Source organism: Ursus maritimus, unplaced genomic scaffold (genome assembly GCF_017311325.1).
Source record: "Ursus maritimus isolate PB19 unplaced genomic scaffold, ASM1731132v1 scaffold_13, whole genome shotgun sequence".
NCBI classification, from domain to species: Eukaryota; Metazoa; Chordata; class Mammalia; order Carnivora; family Ursidae; genus Ursus; species Ursus maritimus.
Genome location: NW_024423675.1, coordinates 33600728 through 33608292, shown reverse-complemented (window position 1 = coordinate 33608292; position 7565 = coordinate 33600728).

The following is a 7565-nucleotide window of genomic DNA, read 5'->3' as shown; positions in this document are numbered from 1 at the left end:
GGAGAGAAGGGCTTCCAGCCGCATCCACAGGCAGCTAGCACTCCTGCAACCGTCCAGCATGACTGATCTAAACCCCAACTGTGGTGCTGGATATGGGAGCTGAAAGAAAGGATTTGCCATGAGATCACAACGACTGACAGGTTATGAGATAAAGGGATGGAGCCATTAAACGTGAGAGTTTTGAGCCAAAACAGTGGCAGTGGTGATGCTGAGAGAAATATGGGAACCAGAAAGAGATGCTAGCTCGGAATAGACGATTACTCACCTTCTCTTTCTGAAGCCTCACAGGATAGCAAAACTCATGAAATTTAAAGGAAATTTCAAATTCCTTCTGCTCTGCCTTGAAGACTTCAATGAAGGCTAAAAACTCAGTATGTAAGTTTCCTTCAGAGTTATGGTTTTTTTGTATTTAGAGAGAGACTTTTTTTAAGGGAATGTACATATGGTTTACTCATATTCTTTTTTATGAGGTATAACAGAAAATGACATGGGTTTATTAATAAAAATTAAGTTTCAGGGCACCTGGGTGGTTCAGTCAGTTGAGCATCTGACTTCAGCTCAGGTCATGATCTCAGGATTCTGGGATCGAGCCCTTCGTCCGGCTCCCTGCTCCGTGGGGAGGCCACTTGTCCATCTCCCTCTCTCCTCATGTGTGCTCTCTCTCTCAAATGAATATATAAAATCTTTTTTAAAAATAAAAATGAATTTCTATTTCTTGAGTACTTCCTTTGTCCCAGGCATTATGCTAAACATTTTATACACACTGCAGTAAGAAAGCTTCACAATAGCACCATGAAGGCTATTATTATCGTCACTTTGCTGATCAGGAAATTTAGGCACTAAGGAGTTTAAAAAGTTACAAAACTTGTTCCAAAGTACATGGCTAGTAAATGGTCAATCCAAGCTTCCCAGACTGGGGTCTAACTTCAACACGTCTTATCCGTGGTGACAAATGATGTTCATATTGACTCTGATTGCATTTTTCTAGCATCTAGCATTCTCCTGCCCACAAGTTTTGCTCATGTGGGCACTACAAAATTAACAAGTGTTCTTTTAACTAGATCTGAATTCACTGATTATTTCACTGAATTGCTAATCAGTTTACTCAGCACCTCTAATTCCTTCTTTTTTTGTTAAATCTTGAGGTTGATTGAACACCTACCATGTGCAGAGCACATCAGTCTGCTGGACAAACCGAACACAGAAACTTTCCTTCTGTGTCCATAGTTCATCTGCGGAGACACGCCTTGAGAAATAAGGTACAGCATTCCGGAACCATGCAGAACGTCATTTCACAGAAAACCAGTGAGTCTGGGACTAGAGGAAAGAATTCTATTCTGGAGTCACCAGTTTGAGTCCGGCTTGGAGCAAAGGCTCTACCTAGTATGCAAAATAATAGCAGTAACTGGGATGATAATCGAATGTAAACTATTCCCACTGCCAATCTTGCCAAAGAGACTAAGGCAGTAACTTTAAAAACTTTAAAAAACTGGGGCACCTGGATGGGTCAGATGGTTAAGCATCTGCCTTCAGCTCAGGTCACAATCTCCAGGTCCTGGGATCGAGCCCCGTGTCCGGCCCCCAGCTCAGCCGGGCATCTGCCTCTCCCTGTGCTTGTGCTCTCTCTCTCTTTTAAATGAGTAAATTAAACCTTTAAAAAAAATTAAAAATTAAAAAAATTAAAACTTTAAAAAACTATACCTCAGTAGAGACCAACCAAAAGACAAATAACTGAGATCATTTTTCAGAATCAGTCCGATAAGACCGCTATTTTTCATTGAATCGTTCAGATGCTTTCTTTTTAAAATGTTATCTGGGCCCGAGCAGGCTGTTCATTGCCTTAATGATCTGTTTTGCTTTAGCAGCAGAGACTTAGATTGAGGAAAACATTTCAGACTGAATGTTTAGAGAATAAATCCAGAAGGGAAACATCTCAGACCTGGGTTCTCTCAGCCTGAAGCGGGGACAGTAACTCAGCGAGTCCTCGAGCACAGGAGAGATTGATGACTGCCCTTCTGCCACTGCAGGGAGTCCGGCGTGGCCACAGCACAGTGCCTGGCACACTGGGGCTACACACGCAAGTCTTGAGGCATGAACTCCTGACTCACAGTAACAAGGTCCCTTCCCAACAGATACAGTGCAGGAAAGGGTAACTCTCCTAGTGAGAGTTGTCTCTTGTTTGAAGTCTAAAAACCAATTATAGGTTACCCCCACTACGTGTGAGTAGAGGATCCCTATAAAAACTTTTTATTGGGGCGCCTGGGTGGCACAGCGGTTAAGCATCTGCCTTCAGCTCAGGGCGTGATCCCGGCGTTCTGGAATCGAGCCCCACATCAGGCTCCTCTGCTGTGAGCCTGCTTCTTCCTCTCCCATTCCTTCTGCTTGTGTTCCCTCTCTTGCTGGCTGTCTCCCTCTCTGTCAAATAAATAAATAAAATCTTTAAAAAAAAAAAACTTTTTATTTATTTATTTTTTATTATTAATTAATTAATTATTTATTTTAAAGATTTTATTTATTTATTTGACAGAGAGGGAGACAGCCAGCGAGAGAGGGAACATAAGCAGGGGGAATGGGAGAGGAAGAAGCGGGCTCCCAGCAGAGCCCGATGTGGGGCTCGCTGCGGGACTCAATCCCAGGACTCTGGGATCACACCCTGAGCCGAAGGCAGACGCTTAAGGACTGAGCCACCCAGGTGCCCCTATAAAAACTTTTTAAGTTGAAATGGCATGAGGTGAAAAAGTCACTGCCACTAAGTTATACGGAAAATTTTTTAAGTGTTCTCAGACCCAATAAATAACCTGTCTTAGGCTTTTCTGATACCTCTGGACGCATCTTGCAAACGGATGCACAAAATAAATCAAGATAAAGCACAGTTGCTCACAGACACAATTCAGAGCTCTGGCTGCTCAATGCTGAGAGGCTAAGTGTCATTCCTAACAAACACTGGAGGCTATTTTTGCTTTTCATTTTTTTCCCCCTAAATGTGAAAATCCTCTTCAGATTTCTTTCAGTTATCGAAAATAGGTACTAAAGTAGGTCTTCTGTGAAAGCAAAGTGGCAAACTGCAGACTTCCATTCGTGGGGAGATACCTGTATTTAGAATAGTCGAGATTTAGGGATGACGTTTCTTGGGACATTGCTCAAAGGGGAGCCGGTTGTGCTCTCAGCCTGGCCTTGAGTCCTAAGCTGCTGGTCCCTCGGGAAAATTCGCCACCGGGATTTAGCTACTCCCTCCTAGTCCACGCTCTGTGGTCTCAAGAGAGGAAGCTCACTTTCCTAAATCAGACACCAAAAAAGGATTTTAGACCTAAGTGGTGCTAAACTCAGAGCAAAGGAAAGAGGAGAGTGACTTCCTAATGATCCTCAGTGGTTTTGTCTCCAGTTTTAACAGCTTTATCTTAAAAATCACCTCTCTTAATTATTCAGGATGAAAGTCGGGATACCTGGTAAGCCGTTTCACCAACGCTCAGGCCTCTGGCATTAAAAAAGTCAAACTGACAAGTAAATGACTTGCTTACGAATGCAGGGACTTAGAGGTGGACTCAATAGCTCACATCTGCTTAGTCTCAACCCAAATAATGCTTTAAAAACTCGCCACGTATTAAGTCCCCGGGAGAAGGCATCCTGTGACAGCGCTCCATTTAATAGGGAATCCATCATGATTCAGACGCATCAAGGAATGAAACTCACATCTCACTGCAATAAATCCCAGTGCAGCGCTCAGCTAAGCCACACAGAGAAATACAGTATGTATTAAAATACAACCATTTCTTGCCTGTGTGGTAGAACACAGACGCTATTTTGTTTCACAAGTATAACATGATGGTTTTTATGGGGGAAGTGAAGAATAATTTATCCAGTGGGGGAGGAATGTAATTAGCTTGAATACAGAGTTTTGGAATCAGGCCAGGACAACAGCCAAGTTACTGATAAAAAAAAAAAATAGATTACATTTTGGATACCAAAAATTAAAATAGTGTCCTCCTACAGAAGCTTGTATTCTCATAGTCGTTTTCTCTCAGAAGAGAGAAAAAAAGCAAAAAATATTACCTAAGAAGATACTAAGGGAATATGTCAGAAATAACGTTTACTAATCTTCCACTGCATGGTAGGCACTGTGTTAAGCATTTTCCATTTTCACAGTGACTCTGTGCCAGTCTGTACAGCCAGGCGCCTTCCACATCCCCCAAAATGTCTGTCCCTTGGCCCCCTCTGAGCCTACAAGTGACTCCCCCCCCCCCCCCAGTGGTATAATGCACTTTCAGAGAAACAGACCTGGCAAAAAGCCTGAGCAGACTGGAATTAGGCTGGGGCTGTTGGGCAGAAAATTCTAGGGTCCCTGGGACCTGGATGATGGCCCACAAGGCAAGATGGATGCAAGGAGGACAGGCTCCACAGGAATGTGCCCCTTGACCTTGCATACTCCTCAGCGTTAGTGTCAGCAGCCAGAACGGGGACGTGGAGCCTGGTTCAGATCCCCACGTACCATTCTACCTCCCGCCTTGGTCTAACGCTAGTGCTGTCAAACCGGGTCCAACTCCAAAGCCGATGCTCTTAACCACTGGGCTAAATATCTTCAGATAACACAACAGGTGTTTGAAAGTTGCTAGTTGAGTGAATGATGGCATGAGAGACCCAATACCTGTCTTCTTGGAGTTCAGTAGAAAAAGACTTGTACATCATTTATGAAACAAAATTGAAAAAAATGCTGGGCTCTAAAAGCGAAAGCACTGTGATCATCACCAGTTTTCAAACCTGTGACATTTGGTGAGACTTTCCATGAGGGGCATCTTGGGGCTCGGCTGTCAGGAAAGGCAGTTAGTCCCCAGGACACAGTTTCCAGCATGCTGGGTATGCTGGGTTGTTCTATCATGGTGCGGGACTCAGCCTTCTCTCCATGATAAGCCATCTCAAACAAGCCCAGAGGCAATACTGGGGTCACAGGAGAAGAATAACCCCAGGTTATGTTGCTTAACGTATATTTTTAGGGTTGGCTCAAGAAAATAAAGGAAGTGAAAGTCGATCTAATCAGCATCCAAAATTTGTCTCAGCAGGACTTCCTGGTAAACATGTCAAGGTATCCATTCATTCGTATTGTGTTTAAGTAAAATAGCCCTTAAGCGTAAAGGAGATGGACATTTAGAAGTCTTAGTACTCTTTTTACAGTAGAAGAAAGGTTTTTTTAAAATAAAATTTTTAATGATTATGAAATATGGCATATGTTCTTTGGTAATAATTTTGAAAATATGGACATGTGCAGTGAAAAATCAACCAGAATCCTGCCAACCAAGACAACTGACCATTAGTGTTTTATTGCACTTTTGTATGCTAAGATCACTACCAGTCACTCAATTACAGCTTCTCGTTTCACCTAACATTCATATAAGCATTCTCCCATATTATTAAGAATCTTTGGATACATCAATTTTAATCGTGACATAGTAACTTATCATGTACCTTTACTTAGGATTAACAATTTACTTATGAAGTAACTCTATTGTTCTCATTTCATTTGGGGACTTCGTTTCTTCCTGTTATTTGTCTTTGCTTTTATTTTTGCTTTGATGAATAACACTGTATTTATTTTCTTATTTTGCCTTCAGTATATTATGCATACATGTATATAATATATAAACACATAAATATATTTTAAGAAGTAGGATAACTGAATCAAAGGGACAGAGTACAACTAAGTTTCTCCTAAATTGCATTCTAAAACTGTGGATCCAGTTTAAACACCATATTTTCATTTCATTTCTACCACCAGCATGGAACACTGTCATTTGAATATTTGATGATGGGTAAGTAAACATTGCATCCCATTACTGTAATCTGTACTTATTTTTAAAAAGGCAATTTAAATAAATAAAAGTATGCCACATTTACCATTGAAATGTATTAAAAGATCACTTTATCTGGTTGTTAAAAATACTTCCTGACTTCCAATCAGTAATAAATCCAGGATAAATATCTCTGAATTTACACTGTTATTAAACATTTTACTTTACTTATTGGTATTTTCAAAATCAGAGTTGGAGATGTCCTTGGCTTGGTGTACAGAAAGGACAGACTTTCTGGTGTATATTCGAAATTTGAAATCGAGTTAAAATGATTCCATTGTCTACCTGAAAGCCATATTCTTATACCCCCAAATTCAATTTCTTAAGAATCATAGTGGCTTCTACAGCCAGCTTCTTATCTTAGAAGCTTATTTCAATTTATCTTTTTTACATTTATGACATTTTATTTTGTCACACTTCCCATTCTCCGTATTATCGCATACCATATGCTTATTTTTCAAAACTCAAACCTAATTTTTTTGGTAGGCATCAATGAGGATTATGCATTACCATTCAAGCTAACTATGTTTTAAAACAAACAAATAAAAAAGAAAAAGGAAACAGGTATGAAGATTACCAGCCTGGAGGGAGTCTCACTTGCTAGAAAAGCATCTACACACCAACTTCAGCAGGATGTGGGATTTTTGCCACTGACTTTTTTCCATTCATGGTCTCACTTGTGAACAGTAGAAGCGAAGGGAGCTGGTTGGTGGTCTGCGCCTGTCCAGTCAATGCTGGGAAACTGTCAGGATCACAATGCCCCTTTGTTGGCTGGCTTGGCAGCAATGTCAAGAGCTGAATGGGCCACAGAGACTGAACTAGTTATGACGACTGCTTGGTCCTCTCAAATGACCAGAGGCCCTCCCACCTCTTCGCCCGGCCACCCTGGGATGACAGCATGGAGGTGGAGATGCTCCCACCGATATTATGCAGCAAGTTGGCTAATGGAAAATTTTGACTTCCTGACAATCAATCTCTAAATCAGTAAGGGTTCCAATCCCACTTGAAACGTACAAAAAGAAAAGCAGATTAACAAGATAGAAAGTAAAACATGAAAATGGTATGGTATAATGATGTGCTAATCTCACTTGCTGAAATTGTGTGGTGATTGTTGGCCATGGAGAGTAAAGGATAAAAAAAATAAACTCAGAACAAAACCGAAAAAGAAGCTCCCCAGGATGATATTCATGGGAAAAAATCTGTTCTGACCAATTTAGGTCATCATGATTTTTTCGTGTTCATTTTTGTCATATCAAAATTCCCAGAGCCCCAGTTTTCAGAATTAGGTACAACCGCCCCAATAATACAAAGAAGAAAACTGAAGATTGTGAAGCAGGAAGAACAAAAAGGTTACTAAACGAAAAGTGAGCTGTTTTTTAACACCTTTCTGCTAACCCAGACTCCTGGTTTTATTTAAGAAGCCCACTGCCTTTGAAAATACACAGGGTCTTTTCAATAGCAAAAGATCAAATGATGTTCGTCAGGCAGTGGGGTCTAATCCTTTAATGCAGCTGTCTCTTTACATTATAAACATTCCAGCTATATAAGCTGGAACGATTTTTATCTTAGCTTGACTTTCCTTCCTCGTCTTCCTCTCGCCCCCTCCCCCTTGCCTTTCCCTACTTCTCTGTATCTCTCTGTCTCTAAATCTTAACTTTGCCATGGCACAGAATATGCTTTCTTCTACCTGGTTTCTAACCCCCGTCAAGGAACTATCCCTGTGCC